The sequence below is a fragment of the Monodon monoceros genome, unplaced genomic scaffold, assembly GCF_005190385.1.
Source record: "Monodon monoceros isolate NGI ecotype Baffin Bay Population unplaced genomic scaffold, NGI_Narwhal_1 Super_Scaffold_3, whole genome shotgun sequence".
In the NCBI taxonomy this organism is placed as follows: Eukaryota; Metazoa; Chordata; class Mammalia; order Artiodactyla; family Monodontidae; genus Monodon; species Monodon monoceros.
In genome coordinates this window covers 85,623,717-85,639,880 of record NW_021703780.1, presented here as the reverse complement: position 1 = coordinate 85,639,880, position 16,164 = coordinate 85,623,717, and positions in this window count along the sequence as shown.

Below are 16,164 nucleotides of genomic sequence, written 5' to 3'. Positions count from 1 at the left end.
CAGCCGGATCACCAATACCCTGTCAGCCACATGGCTCAGAAGGAAAGGGAGAAAAAAAAGAAAGAAAGAAAAATAAAATAAAGTTATTGACATAAAAAATTTTTTTAATTTTATTAAAATTAAAAAAAATTTTTTTAAAGGAGAGCAACCAAACCAATAAACAAATCCACCAATGATAACACACACTAAGAACTAAACTAAGATAACCATATAAATCAGAAACTAGTCAGTTGCATACAGTAAACCCCAAGTGTACAGTTGCCTCCACAGTCCACCTGCTCAATTTGGGATGATTCGTTGTCTATTCATGTATTCCACAGGTGCAGGGTGCATCAAGTTGACTGTGGAGCTTTAATCTGCTGCTCCTGATGCTGCTGGGAGAAATTTCCCTTTCTCTTTGTTCGCACAACTCCTGGGGTTCATCTTTGGATTCGGCCCCACCTCTGCATGTAGGTCGCCCTCTGGCATCTGTTCTTTGCCCATACAGAAGGGGGTTAAAGCAGTGGCTGATTCGGGGGCTCTGCCTCACTCAGGCCGGGGGGAGGGTGGGGTATGGATGCGGGGCAAGCCTGTGGCGGCAGAAGCCGGTGTGACGTTGCACCAGCCTGAGGCGTGCCATGTGTTCTCCCGGGGAAGTTGTCCCTGGATCACGGGACCCTGGCAGTGGCGGGCTGCACAGTCTCCCGGGAGGGGAGGTGTGAATAGTGACCTGTGCTTGCTCACAGGCTTCTTGGTGGCTGCAGCAGCAGCCTTAGCTTCTCATGCCCGTCTCTAGGGTCCGCGCTCATAGCCGCGGCTCGAGCCCGTCTCTGGAGTTTGTTTAGCCGGTGCTCTGAATCCCCTCTGCTCGCGCGCCCTGAAACAATGGTCTCTTGCCTCTTAGGAAGGTCCTGGCTTTTTCCCGGACTCCCTCCCAGCTAGCTGTGGTGCACTAGCCCCCTTCCGGCTGTGTTCACGCAGCCAACCCACAGGCACCGATCCTCTGTGCGGGTATCTCTCTGCTTTGCCCTCTGCACACCTGTTGCTGTGTTCTCCTCCGTGGCTCCGAAGCTTCCCCCCTCCGCCCCCCATCCCCCGCAGTCTCTGCCCGCAAAGGGGCTTCCTAGTGTGTGGAAAGCTTTCCTCCTTCACAGCTCCCTCCCCTAGGTGCAGGTCCCGTCCCTATTCTTTTGTCTCTGTTTTTCCTTTTTTTCTTTTGCCCTACCCAGGTACATGGGGGGTTTCTTGCCTTTTGGGAGGTCTGAGGTCTTCTGCCAGCGTTCAGTAGGTGTTCTGTAGGAGTTGTTCCACGTGTAGATATATTTCTGATGTATCTGTGGGGAGGAAGGTGATCTCCACGTCTTACTTCTCTGCCATCTTGAAGGTCCCCTGACCCCACATTTTCTAATGTGGGAAGGCTCAAATTCATTCTCTCACTTATTGGGCAAATATTTTTTGAGACTTGGGGATTCAGTAGTCAGTGAATAAGACAGACAGGAGCCCTGCGCTCATAGAGAGTAAACAAGGGAAATAAGTAAGCAAGATATTTCCAGGTTGGATGCCTCCAGGATGCTTGAAGCTACAAGCCCTGGGCAGGCTTCATTAGCTGAAGAAACATGGACATCAACAGGCAGCATTATTATGAAGATTAAGGGAGGTTAACTGGAAACTCTTTATTAATCTAAAACACTTTATAGTGTATGGGTGCACAGTTTATTCAGTCATTCGTGACACTCTTTCAACATTCATGGATCACACTTTGAGCACCTAGGATGTGCCAGACCCTGTCAGAGAGACCCTAAGACAAAGAGAATGACAGCAGTGCTCTCAGGCTGTCCACAGACCAGAAAGGGTCAATAGAGGTTTTCCATAAAGGGCCAGAAAGTAAATAGTTTTAAGCTTCATGGGTGATTTAGCGTCTTTGTTGCCAACATGTCTTGTCATTTGTTTGCTTGGTTTTGCAACCCTTTAGAGATGTGAAATTTCCCATTCTTAACTCAGTGGCCTTACAAAAACAGCCCAAGGGTCAGACTTGGCCCATGTGACATAAGCTGCCACCCGTGATCCAGAAGACTGACAAAATAATCACTTCAGCATCGTGCGTGCTGAATTTGAGGGCTGTGGTGTCGTTATTGTCCGCTTCCTGACATAATTCTCACAGAAGAAGCCTGTAAATTGAGATGATCATGTGGTTTTTATTCTTCAGTTTGTTAATATGGTGGATCACATTGATTGATTTGGGTATGTTGAAGAATCCTTGCACCCCTGGGATAAGTCGCACTTGATCATGGTGTATGATGCTTTTAATGTGTTGTTGGATTTGGTTTGCTAGTATTTTGTTGAGAATTTTTATGTCTATGGTCATCAGTGATATTGGCCTGTAATTTTCTTTTCTGTAGTATCTTTGTCTGATTTGGGTATCAGGGTGATGGTGGCCTCATAGAATGAATTTGGGATGTTCCTCCCTCTGCAGTTTTTTGGAAGAGTTTGAGAAGGATGGATGTTAGCTCTTCTCTAAATGTTTGATAGAATTCACCTGTGAAGCCATCTGGTGCTGGACTTTTGTTTTTTGGAAGGTTTTTTTTTTTTTTTTTTTTTTTGCGTTACGCGGGCCTCTCACTGTTGTGGCCTCTCCCGTTGCGGAGCACAGGCTCCGGACGCGCAGGCTCAGCGGCCATGGCTCACGGGCCCAGCCGCTCCGTGGCATGTGGGTTCTTCCCAGACCGGGGCACGAACCCGCGTCCCCTGCACCGGCAGGCGAACTCTCAACCACTGCGCCACCAGGGAAGCCCCTTTTTAGAAGATTTTTAATCATAGTTTCAATTTCATTACTTGTGATTGGTCGTTCATATTTTCTATTCCTTCCTGGTTCAGTCGTGGAGGGTTGTACTTTTCTAAGAATTTGTCCATTTCTTCCAGGTTGTCCATTTTATTGGCATAGAGTTGCTTGTAGCAGGCTATTATGATCCTCTGTTTTTCTGCAGTGTCAGTTGTAACTTCTCCTTTTTCATTTCTAATTCTATTGATTTGAGTCTTCTCCCTTTTTTTCTTGGTGAGTCTGGCTAAAGGTTTAGTTTTAAAAGATAAAATAAAATTAAAAAATGAATGAAATTTTTAAAAAATGCCTGTAAATTAGCATCCAGCATCTCACACCATTTTTAAAGGGAAAACATGAGGGCAAGTGTAAGTGCGGTAGTTAAGGCTGCTTCCTCCTTCCTTGCTGTCATCACCCAGTTGGTTCACAGCAGCAGTGTGCCCAGGTAAATAGTTGTTTCCTAAGTTTACTTGTTGCAAGAAGTCGCCTTTGGCACAGTTCTGCCCAATGGGCTGTAAGCACAATTCTGCTAGGGTTTCTGGGTAAATGTTGCTTTCCTGATGAGAGAGGACAAACATATCTGGTGCCATCCATCGCCCGTTGTTCTCACTTGCATTCAGACATGGTGTGTGGGGCTACAGCAACCCTCTTTTGACCATGAGGCAACCAGAATGAAAAAGGGTCAAGGACCTCACGGATAGGCTAGCCCTTAGATCATTGAGGCTCTGAGCCGCTGTGAGCAGTACTCTTCCTTCATAAACCTTTACTTATTTTGTAGGGCACTTTAAGTTTCTCTTACTAGTTGCTAATATCATTTCTAGTACAGTAAGGTTTAGTGATCTACCCAGCATACCCCACAGAGTTTGTGACAGAACTGGAGCGAGGTGAGAGGTGCCAGGCTCCTTTGGCATCATCACCATCAGCATCATTATCACCACCACTGCCACTAATGTTTATTGAACATTTACATGTATTATCTTATTTCCTTATTATCTAATTTTGTATTTATCAATCCTTATATAATTTATTGTCTAATAATTTTTTTTTTTTTCTGTACGCGGGCCTCCCACTGCTGTGGCCTCTCCCGTTGCGGAGCACAGGCTCTGGACGCGCAGGCTCAGTGGCCATGGCTCACGGGCTCAGCCGCTCCGCAGCACACGGGATCCTCCCGGACCGGGGCACGAACCCGTGTCCCCTGCATCGGCAGGTGGACTCCCAACCACTGTGCCACCAGGGAAGCCCGATTGTCTAATAATTTTTTAATAATCAAAATTATTGTGTAATTATCAATTATCTAGTATTATCTAACATCACAATAATTCTGGGGAAAGAGCTGTTAGTCACTTTTGGGTGAGGAAACTGAGTCTCAGGGACTAAGTTTTCCAAGGTCTCATGGCTAATCAGTGGCCAAGCCACGATTTAGACCAGCTCACACCTCAGGCCTTGCACTTTATCCCTGCCCTCCACTTCCTCGCCTCCATCACAGCACTGTCGATACACATAACCCATATTCAGGTCCAGTGCCAGAGTCTGCTGTCTCAATCTGTAGCTTTGGTCACAGTGTCCCGGGTTCTCAGGTACAACCTACAAACAAGCCTCAGCCTTGGCAATTAGCAAAGTTGAACAACCCTGTCACTTAATTTCCTTTCTCTCCTCAGCATTAGGAATTACTATCACTGGGAACACACAATTTCCCAGAAGTTGACGGTTCAACTAGTTTGGCATTTGAAAATTACCATTATTAGTTTTAGCATGTGAGCAATTTCTTCCAGCCTCATGGTTCACAGAATTTGTTCTTAATCTTTTAACTAATGATGGGATGACATATTTCATTTGTTTTCAAATTTTCCCCCTAGACTCGGTGACTAGCTGGACACCTGAATTTTTAAAAAGTTGTTACTGAAATAAAAGCCGTCAGTTTAACCTTCCTACATGCCTATCCTCTTTATACTGATGCTATCAGGTTGGTCGTGAAGATAAGAGAAAGAAATTGAAAGTCATTAATATTCATTTTTGTCTCACACTAAAAAAAATCAGTGTTCTGAAGAATCTGTCAGGTAGGTTAGGCTAAGCGCTAATCTTCTGTTTAACTCTTGGCTGGTTATTATCCTTGTCATATGGAGACAGAAGGAGAATATTAATTTACACAGCATTACACAAGGCTAGTGCACAAAGACGTAATATGAATAATACTGATAACCATCATCATCACAGCAGAGCTTTATACTGAGTGCCCGCTAACACTTGACACATATTAACTCTTCTTTATTGTGATAGAAAAGCACAGAATATAAAATTCGTCATGTTAGCCACTTTTAAGTGGACAGTTCCATGGCACTGAGCATATTGACGATGTTGTGCAACCATCACCGCCATCAATCCTCAGAACTTTTTCACCTCCCCACGCTAAAACCCTGTACCCATTAAACACTAACTCCCCACCGCCCCTCTCCCTCACCTCCTGGCTACTACCATTCTACTTTCTGGCTCCACAAATCTGCCTACACTAGGAGCCTCGTATAAGAGCAATGGTAGCATATTTGTCCTTTATGACTGGCTTATTTCATTTAGCAGAATGTCCTCAAGGTTCATCCATGTTGTAGCATGTGCCAAAATTCACTCGATTTTTTTTTTTTTTTTTTTGCGGTACGCGGGCCTCTCACTGTTGTGGCCTCTCCCGCTGCGGAGCACAGGCTCCGGACGCGCAGGCTCAGCAGCTATGGCTCATGGGCCCAGCCGCTCTGCGGCATGTGGGCTCCCCCTGGACCAGGGCACGAACCTGTGTCCCCTGCACCGGCAGGCGGACTCTCAACCACTGCGCCACCAGCGAAGCCCAATCACTCGATTTTTCAGGCCAGAGAACATTGTACTATGTATATGTACATTTTGTTTAACTGTTCATCTATCAGTGGATGCTTGGGTTGCTTTCACTTTTTGGCTGTTGTGAATACTGCTGCTAGGAACATGGGTATTTTGTAAAAATATCTTTTCAAGTCCTGGATTTTGATTATTTTGAGCATATACTGAGAAGTAGGACTGATGGATCATATAGTAATTCTCTGTGTAATATTTTAAAGAACCACTATTCCGTTTTCCATAGAGGCTGCACCATTTTACATTCCCACCATCAGAGCACAAGATTTCCAATTTCTCCACATCCGTGCCAATACTTATTTTCTGGTTTTTTATAATAGCCATCTGAATGGTTGTGAGGTGGGAGGGGCTATTTTTATTTCTACTTTGTAAGTGAAGAAACTGAGGCACAGAGAGATAAAATAACCTGTCCAAGTTTACATATTTATTATGTGACAGTAGAATTGGGATTCACATCCAAGTGGTGCAGCTCCAGAAACCATACTGGATTCTTTTCTCTACAGACCTTTTAAAGCTAAGAGCAGCTGCCCTTTAATGAACATTTATTATGTGCCAGGCACTGCACAAGGAATTTTACATGAATTATTTCATCTAATCCTCACAACTAACCTGCAAGATCATTCTTTTTTTTTAAATTTATTTATTTATTTTTGGCTGCGTTGGGTCTTCGTTGCTGCGCACAGGCTTTTCTCTAGTTGCAGTGAGCGGGGGCTACTCTTCTTTGTGGTGCACGAGCTTCTCATTGCAGTGGCTTCTCTTGTTGAGGAGCACGGGCTCTAGGCATGCAGGCTTCAGTAGTTGTGGCTCTCAGGCTCTAGAGTGCAGGCTCAGTAGTTGTGGCTCGCAGGCTCTAGAGCGCAGGCTCAGTAGCTGTGGTGCACGGGCTTAGTTGCTCCGCGGCATGTGGGATCTTCCCGGACCTGGGATTGAACCCGTGTCCCCTGCATTGGCAGGCGGATTCTTAACCACTGTGCCACCAGGGAAGTCCCAATATCATTCTTATTATTGTCCCTACTTTTCTAACAAGGAATACAGAAAGTTTAGTATATTATTCAGAGTTACTTAGCTAGTAAATAACAGAGCCGGGATTTGAATCAAAGTCTCTGAATCCAGGTCTTGAGCAATTAATCTCTATCCCATACTTAGTTTTAGACAAGTGATCATTCCATTGAATTCTTTCTCTTTCTGTGTGCCCTCAGCAGAGATAGTTCCCCCTCCCTATAGCTAATCAAAGCCCTTCAAATTGGATTTCATAATGATATGGATTTCCCCCGTCTCAGGGAGGATTTTGCTGGCATTTGAATGCAATTCCTCAAGGCTTTCTGATGAGCTAAGTAAATTGAAACATGCACACCTAGTGTAACATTCCTTCCCAGGCAGATTAAGTTGGCAGGACTCAACCTTTCATAGAAGGGCTGTGACTCTCAAAAAAAGCTTCTCATTTACCACTTATCCCTTCCAGTTACCTCGTTGCTGTTTTAAAAATGTTTTCTTCCAATGGGTAATGCTAAAAGCAAAGTTTTCTCACAGCCTCTCTGGCTAACTCTTTCCTCAACCTCCTACCACGTCTTTGGAATAGATGAGCAAATTTTACTACCTTCACTCTTTGGTGTACCCCGAAGACCAATATGTTGCTGTCCTTCAGGAGCTCTGCTAAATCTCCCCAACTCTTAATGACTTAACTTTGTCAAACATCAGTCCCCAAACAAGTGGGAAATGCCATTCAGTATAATGGGGTGTAAGCGTAGTTGAGTGGTTATGAGCACAGGCTTTGGCGTTTACGCACCCGAAGTTCAAAGCCACCCACCCACTTCAATAGATGTTTTACCTTGGGTGAGCTATTTTAAACTCACTAGACCTCAGTTTCTTCATCTGTAAAGTATGGCTTAAGAAGTTGCAGTGTCATAGGGTTTTAAAAGGACACATGGGATTATATTCGTAAGAATATTAGCGTGGTATTTGGCACGTTGTAAGATCTCTATAAACATCAGTTTTTCTATTAAATCTCACCAATGAAAGGATGGCATTCCAAGGGTAGAGATTAATTCTTCTTGACATACCTAGTGTAGAGCCTTATACACAGGAGAGGATTAAGAAATCTTTTTGGATAATGATTGCTCATTATTTGGATGGGATAGCCATGATCTTTTCAACATTGTGTGTTCATAATCACAAGTTTCAAGATGAAGGATCAGGAAGGATGACGGGAAGGAGGCAGAGGGGCTAAAGGAACCGGGCATAGGAGACAGACGCACACAGGAATTTCAGAAGTCATCCTCCTGTGAGATCCAACCTTGACCAGCGCTCACACTTCACGCCAAAATAAGTTGGCTATCGTCTCCATGTGAAGAGATGGATTGTTGAGCGAAGCTCTCCATGTCTAAATGGTTCTAGCATCTTGTCCACCTGAGGAGTTGTCCTGCTTCTTCCCACCAGTGATTATTCTACTTTTCCACACCCACACTTTAGGAAATTTCTCCTCTCTAGGACATCCTAGGCAAAATCATCTCCATTTGTACCTTTGAATGCAGTCAGGCGTGGAAGCATTTTGCTTGCAATTGGAATGTTGTAGCATTGTACTAGAAAGCCTGCCCAGTACTTACATCATGGCTGGAATTTGAACTCTTATTCCTTTACTTGCTTTTCTAGAACTGAGCTGCCCAGCGTAGTAGCTGCTATACACAGCTACTTTACATTTAAATTAATTAAAATTTAGTACAATTTCAAATTTACTCATTAGCCACGTTACCAGTGCTAAGCAGCGTCATGTGGCTAGTGAACTATTGTACTGGACAGAGCAGATGTAGATCATCTACATCATCACAGAAAGTTCTTCTGGACAGCATTGCTCCACAAAATGACCTCAAGCATCATGGAACAAATGAGTCACGGGAAAAATAGTGACATAGCTAGATGGTCAGTAGGAGAGCTGTTATTCTCATGCACAGCGTGGTGATTTTAAAGCATGTCATAAACGCTTTGACCATCGAAATGTGGAATCTGATTCCCCTTTTCTTGAATATGGGCTATCCATGACGCGCTTCTATTGAATAAAATGAGTAAACTCATTAAACTCAAGACATGGGAACCTTCTGAAGACTCCAGCCTTTGGAGTCACCACAGCTAATACTAGGTGGAGCAGAGAAAAGATGTTCCCGCTATACCCTGCCTAAGTTGCAGATTCGGGAGCCAGATGATTTTGTTGTTTCAAGCCACTATATTTGGGGTGGTTCCTTATAGATAAATAGGTAATTGGAAGATACACATTCTTAAAAAGCTACAGGTTTTTAATGAAGTACCTCTAGTGAATTATCTTTAATGAAGTTCAGAGCATGATGAAAAGAGGTCAGAGGAAGTGCAAGGGCCTTTCTCTTCAGTAGCTAATTGCAACATCAGTGGTGAGAACATGAGACAAATAGAGTAGGAAAATGCTAATGCACTTTCAGACATGGCAACCACACGCACCATCCAATGGCATAAGCTCCACCTTCCTTCAGCCCCACTCTCAATGGCTAAATGACGGCAACACTTTTTATTCTTGCTTCCCCCAGTGTCAGAACTTTTGATTCACTGGCAACTCAACAAGTTTTTACAGGGGTTATAGGCTGCTTGGAAGAGGACTTGTCTCGGTACTATATCTGCATACAACTCTTGATGCTTTTAATAGCATTGTATGTGATAGTTAAAACGGCAAAGATTCCTAAAATGCTTTTATTCTTAATTCACGTCAAATTGAGAAAGCATTCACTGTCCATATAAAAATTATTTTTCCTATCGGCTTTAGTTTTGATTAGTGTTAGATTTCCCTGAAAGCAGCCCTTAAGAAAAAGACTTAGTGCAAGTAGCTTATTTGGGAGTGTCAGGTGGACAGATAAACACAGGGAATGATTGAGACCAAATACAAGGATGCAATTTTGAGTTGACAAGTGCTAGGGTAGACTGGATTCTTAATGCCATGGCCCTTTCAGAGAAGTTACATGAAATGCTTCTCAGGTCCATCCACCCCAGAGGAATGAAGGAGGAAGCTTTGATCACTGGCTCCTATTTTCTGTGGATCGGTTGTTGTTCCACGGACTGCACCTGAACAAGTGCCAAATGGATTCCCAAGGGCATCCCACACTGTATACCGTGAAAGAAATCCTAGGGCAGAAATCAGGAGACGTGTAGTGGAATCTCAAGGTAAAGCACTGTCAGTTTCACCTGCGTGAAGCTGGCTGAAGCATGAGTGGAACGGGTTCTCTCAGATTGGCTAGAATAAGAGGTGAAGATAAGACAGATAAGAGGCTCTGAGGTGGTTCCCAAGGTGTGTCTGATACAGTCTACCCTTGGATCCACTCAGCTGTGCTTCTGGTCTCTCAGTGCAAGCAATTACACAGTATGTTTAAAGTGGCAGCCACCGCAATGTGTATAAACACTTGATGCAAGTGGGTTAGTGAAAGAGGCTAACTGACTGCAGCCAGCCCTGAGGCTATAACGGATATTCACTAGATGTCTCTACTACCCGCCATTCTAGATACCTTTCTCTCTCGGTTAGGACTTCAGCTGGGATGCTTGCCTGGTAATGACTCAAATATTCACCTTCAGGAGGTCTGAGTCCTTAGTTTCCTTGCCATTGTTAGAGTAGTTGCCCTTCTCCGTATACCATTATCAACAGGCATGGAAACAGAAAGAGACACCCCTAACGAATGTCCTGGGTTTCAGGCTTACTTATCGCTGCCCCCATCATAATTAGAGTCCATTACCGTCACTATCACAGTAATTCTTTCCTTTGCCTTCTGGTGTGTTGTCATAAGAATATGCAAGTACCACACCTCAGTTAGACAACTGAGTTGTTTGGATACACTTTAACTACCAGATCCTTTCAGATAACTGTACCCCTTTGCCACACTTAATCTGCAAACGAAGCCTGAGAAATAAATGCGTACAGGATATAATGGGATTTGAGAAGAAGAGGTGTTCAGAGATGACCTGCTAATTTTTTAGTGTTCAGACAAGGAATCAGCATCATTCTGTGTGCCCTGCTACCTCTGGAGGTTTCAGGATTTTTATCTAGGAGCAGCCATGTAAGTGGAAGTGAACAGCCAAAGGAATTGTTTTAAAGCTGCAGACCATAGGAAGCATGCTGGTTTTACTTAGTATGTTTACTTGGAGTGGCCTTCAGCATGGTGAGGACACATAAGTAGCACCCCTTGGCATTATCCAGGTATACTGCTCAGGTAGGAAAGTAGACTGGAGTATTTTAGAACAATTTTCCATGCTAAAGGTTGCAATAGGAACCCATCATATCAGATGCCTTTTTTTTTTGCTCTGCATGTCTTTAGCCTGGCCTGCTCCATGTTCTAGTCACAGCTTCAGTGGACAGTTCCATCCACCTTGCACTGGTAAGTGACACTCACCTCAAGGGCATGGCCACACCTTACATCCTGCCTTAGCATTTTCTGTGGCACTGCTGGAGTCTACTGGACTCAGAGCAAGCCCAGCCGCTAAGTGTGAGAAAGTTAATGCCCCCAGGAGCTACCCTCATCCAGAGGGGGTTGGGAGCTAGTAGATAAATGTTCCAGCCTCCCATCTTTGGAATGGACAATTCTTGGAAGCATTCCACATGTTTCTTAGTGGTCCCAGCACAATCAAGTCCCCACTTCCCAGAGTGACAGCCTCAATAACTACTATCTGGGCTTTTGCACCTTCCCTGTTTTACCCTCCTCACTCCCTCACTCTTGATTCTTGAGATCACCTCCTACATAAAAAATTGGAAGCTAACATCAGAGAAAGAAAATTATCTGGGATAAATAGAGGCATTTCATAATGACAGAGAGGTCAGTTCTGTAAGAAGACAAAACATGTACGTACCTAACAACACTGTCAAGCATGTGAGGCCAACACTGATGGGACCACAAAGATGAATAGACACACCGACTGTTCTAGCTGGAGAGTTCCATACCCCTCTTTCAGTAATTAAATTAAGCAGGCAAAAAAATTTTAAGATAGAGTTGACTTGACCGGAGTTATCAGTCAACTTGATCTAGTTGACACCTACAGAACACTCCACTGAACAACAGAGGAATACACATTTTTCTCAAGTTCTCATGGAACATTTACCAAGGGAGGCCACATTCTGGGCCATGAAAACGAATCTTAACAAATTTCAAAGAATATAAATTATGAAAACGATGTTCTCAGATCACAATGGAATTAAACCAGAAATGAATAACAAAATCCCCCAATACTTGGAAATTTTAAAAAAACGCACTTCTGAATAACCTCTGGTCCAAGAAGAAGTCTCATAAAGAAATTTTAAAATGTCTTGAGTAAATGAAAATAAAAATATGGCTAATCAAAATTTGTGGGATGCAGTGAAAGCAGTGCTTAGAGGGAAATGCGTTTAATTATGCACATCATTTCAGTGGAGCCTGTATCACTCTAACTCCAAAAACAGATAAAGGCGTCACAACAAAGGAAAATCACAGAGCAATATCCTCAACCAAATATTACAAATAAAAGCCAACAACAGTTAGAATTATATACAATAACCAAATGGGATGTAGTCCAGGTATGCAAGGTTGGTTCAATCCTAAAAGCAATCAGTATAATCCACTACATCTGTAATTTAAAGAAGAGAAATCATGATCATATATGATTTATGCAGAAAAAACATTTGACAAAATCCAACACTCATTCATGATGAAAACTCTCAGCAAACTAACACTAGCGGGAACTTTCCCCACTAAATAAAGAATATCTACCAAAAAACAGTAGTGCTGACGTCATTCTCAATGGTGAGAAATAGTTACTTTCTCCCTAAGTTTAGGAACGTGTCGAGGATGTCTCTTCTCACTAGCCTTGTTCACATCATTCTAGAAGCCCTAGCTGGTACAATAAGAAAAGGAACAATAAAAGGAAAGTAAAGGGAGGAGAGGGAAGGAAAGAAAGGATACAGTTTTGGAAGGAAGAAATAAAACTGACTTTGTCCACAGCTGATATAAATGTCTATGTAGAAATTCCAAAGAATTGAAGAAAACAAACAAAACAAACCAAAAAAGCCAACAACAACAAGAAACCCTTGCGGAACACGTAAGTGAGCATAACAAGGTTGCAGGGTACAAGGTTAATATACAACCGTCAGTTTCCAATATAACAGCAATGAACAGTTGAAATTAGAAATTTTTAAAATTACCATTTATAATAGCATCAAAAAATAAAATGGGTATAAATCTAACAAAATATATATAGGATCTATATGTGGAAAACAATAAAACTGATAAAAATCAAAGAAGATATATAAATGACTGAAGAAATATTCTGTGTTCATGGAATGGAAAGGCGCATTCTGTGTTCATGGAATGTTAAGATGTCTATTCATACCAACCTGATCTAAGATTTCAATAAACCTCAATCAAGAACCCAGCCCACTACTTTGTATATATTGATAAACTGATACTAGAGTATATATATGAAGGCAAAGACCTAGAATATCTCCAGCACAATACTGAAGGATAAAACCAAAGCTGTAAGACATACTACCAAATTTCAAGACTTACTATAAAGCTGTAAGTGATCAGAAAGCATGGGCCTGAGGAAACAATAGACATATAGATCAATGGAACAGAATAGAAAGCCCAGAAATAGATTCACACAAATATAGTCAATTGATCTTTGACAACGAAGCAGAGGCAATTCAAGTGCTGGATGATAACCCAAAGTATAAAATGCGTATCCATGAATCCATATCGATATAAGTAAATGATTGAATAATTTTTTTAATGGGAATGAAGTCTCCTGTGCAGAAGAATTTCAAGTATTTCACGTAAACACTCTTCTCAAGGAGGTGAAGCATAATTGTCCACTTAAGTGTGGGCTGCACGTAGTGATTTTCTTCCAAAGAGTTTAATATGGAAAGTGATAAAAAACAGGGAGAAACCTGACAAATACTACTTGTCCAGGAGATCAAGGTCAGCATCCACAGTGACGTACCAAGTGGTAATATGTACCCTTGATATAATGTGATGAAAATGACACTTTACCTCTGTGGTCTGCCTCTCAAAAACCTATAACTCCAGTCTAATCTTGAGAAAACATCAGGCAAATCCCAACTGAGGGACATTCCACAAAGAGTACCTAACCAGTACTCTTCAAAACTGTCAAGGTCATCAAAAACACGGAAAGACAGAAACACTGACACAGCCCAGAGGAGGCTAAGGAGACAGGGTGATTAAATGTAATGTGGTATCCTGGATGGAATCCTAGAATGGAAAAAAGAACATTAGGTTTAAAAAAAACAAGCTGAGGAAATTTGAATAAAGTATGGACTTTATAATGTATCAGTATTGGTTCATTAATTATATCAAATGTACCATACTAATGTAAGATGTAATAGGAGAAACTGAGTGTGAGGCATATGAGAATTCTCTGTACGGTCTTCACGATTTTTTTATAAATCTAAAACCATGCTTAAAAATAAGTTTTGTTTAAAAAAATCCATTTTTAACAAAGAACATTGCAGGCGACAAACTGAGTAGAAGCAGCATAGTATAGGGCGGGGGTGAAGGAGAAGCATGGGAATCTGAAGACCCTGCTCTGTTTCGAGTCATTTTACTAATTGGCTGCATGACTCAACTTCTTAGAATCTCAGTTTTCCTCATTTATTATAATAATAGTAGTTAACATTTTAGTAAACTTTATGAGATTGGGAACCCTGTCCTGTGTATCATTTTATCCCCAGTGCCAAGAACAGAATGAGCACATTATAAATATTCAATAATTGTTTATTGAGTGAATAAATGACCGAAGGAAGGAAGGGAGGAAAGGAGAAAAGAAGGAAGGAAGAAGGAAGGGTGCTTACTCTGTCAGGCACAGCACGCTATAACTTGCATCCATGACTTTAGGTAATACACTCAGTAATGCATGATGTACATTCTTTCCTATTTGACAGCTGGGGCACTATGGCTTGGAGAAGTTATATTTCTTGCCCTGCCCGTACACAACCAAAAAGTGACACAGGCAAGATTCAAACCAAACTGTCTGACCCTAAACCCCATACACTTAACCTGTACTCTCCTGAGCCCTTAAGCTCCTAATGTAATAACAGTACAGAAGGAATTCGCACTTTCCCAAATCTCCCATGCTGCATCTCTTCTGTGCCCTCATGGGGTCACACCAGATTACTTCTAAGGTCTCTTCTGTAATGCCAATTACAGGACTCAATGGAACCGAATCTTCTCCCCCAAGACTCTCCCTGCCCGGTTTTGTTTCTCTTTGCTCGCCACCCCAGCTCGTTATCTCCATCTGAACTTTGCTTGGACAAAAGCACCTCATCTATAATTTTTCTTTCTCTGGATCCTGTCGGGGAGACAAAGAGACAAAGATAAACGCGTGACCTCCACATTCATTTTTATGATAACAATATCTTGTCCTGACACACACAGGCCTGGGTCTACTCAGCAGGTTCAACTGAAAAGAATAATAGCTCGGGGGGGGGGGGGCAGGGGTAGAAGGCAATAGAAGAGACCTTTCCCTTTAAACACCAGGAGGATAAAAGGCAGCTCAACCCAGATAGCATCAGACATCACAAGACAGCCCAAGTAAGCTCTCTGTTGTGGAAGTTCCTGGTCTGTGTTATTGTTGTTTTACCCCTAAGTTCAGACCTAATTGTAAGATCATGATCTAGAGTAAGATAAAACTCAGGGAGAATGTCAGATTGTGGAGGAGAAAGCTTTTATTCAAATTGAACTTCTTTGATGGTAGAAAAAATAGGGCCGATATCAATTGCTATTTTATAGCAATCATGTAATTGCTAAATTCCTCCTTAAGCATAGTGCGGTTTTTTCTTTTTCTTTCTTTCTTTTTTTTGAAAGAGAAAAGAGCAAAGATAAGTTCTTTTCAGTAAGGATTCCAAGCCAGTCATCTCGTGTTTTTTGAAACGAGCTGACATTTTAGTAAAAACTTGGGCTTTCCGTATACTACTCAAGATAAAAGCTATCACACTGCCCCGTGTCGTCTGTGAGTGCCGTTTGAATTTTTTTTTTAATGCTTTTACAGTTTTTAGAGCAATTGTGAGCTCCACACATTTTTTGCCTGAGTAATAAAACTGGGGGAGATGTTTGCAAGTCATAATGTTCCATAAATGGTTCCAAATTTATGGTTGCACTATAAACTATATTAGGCGATCCAAAAGCAAGTTTGTTGCTTTCACCGGTGCTTTCAGAGTCTATAAATTAAAGCGTGAAGCCTGTAAACAGCAAATGAACAGTCATGAAATCACCCTGGGACAAGGTGAACACATTGACTGCTCAGAACGTTCTGTGTCTCTCAGCTCCCAGGCGTTACTAAATAAATCATCCATGGACTGGAATCAAGGTGCCCCTCCTCAAGACGCACCCAGCAGGCGAATCAACTCTGATGTCACATTCCTACCAACTAGAACGAGGATGACTAAGGCGATCCATATGGTGGAGAAGCTTTATCATGTCACAGAAGCATCATCCTCAAGGGAAACTCTG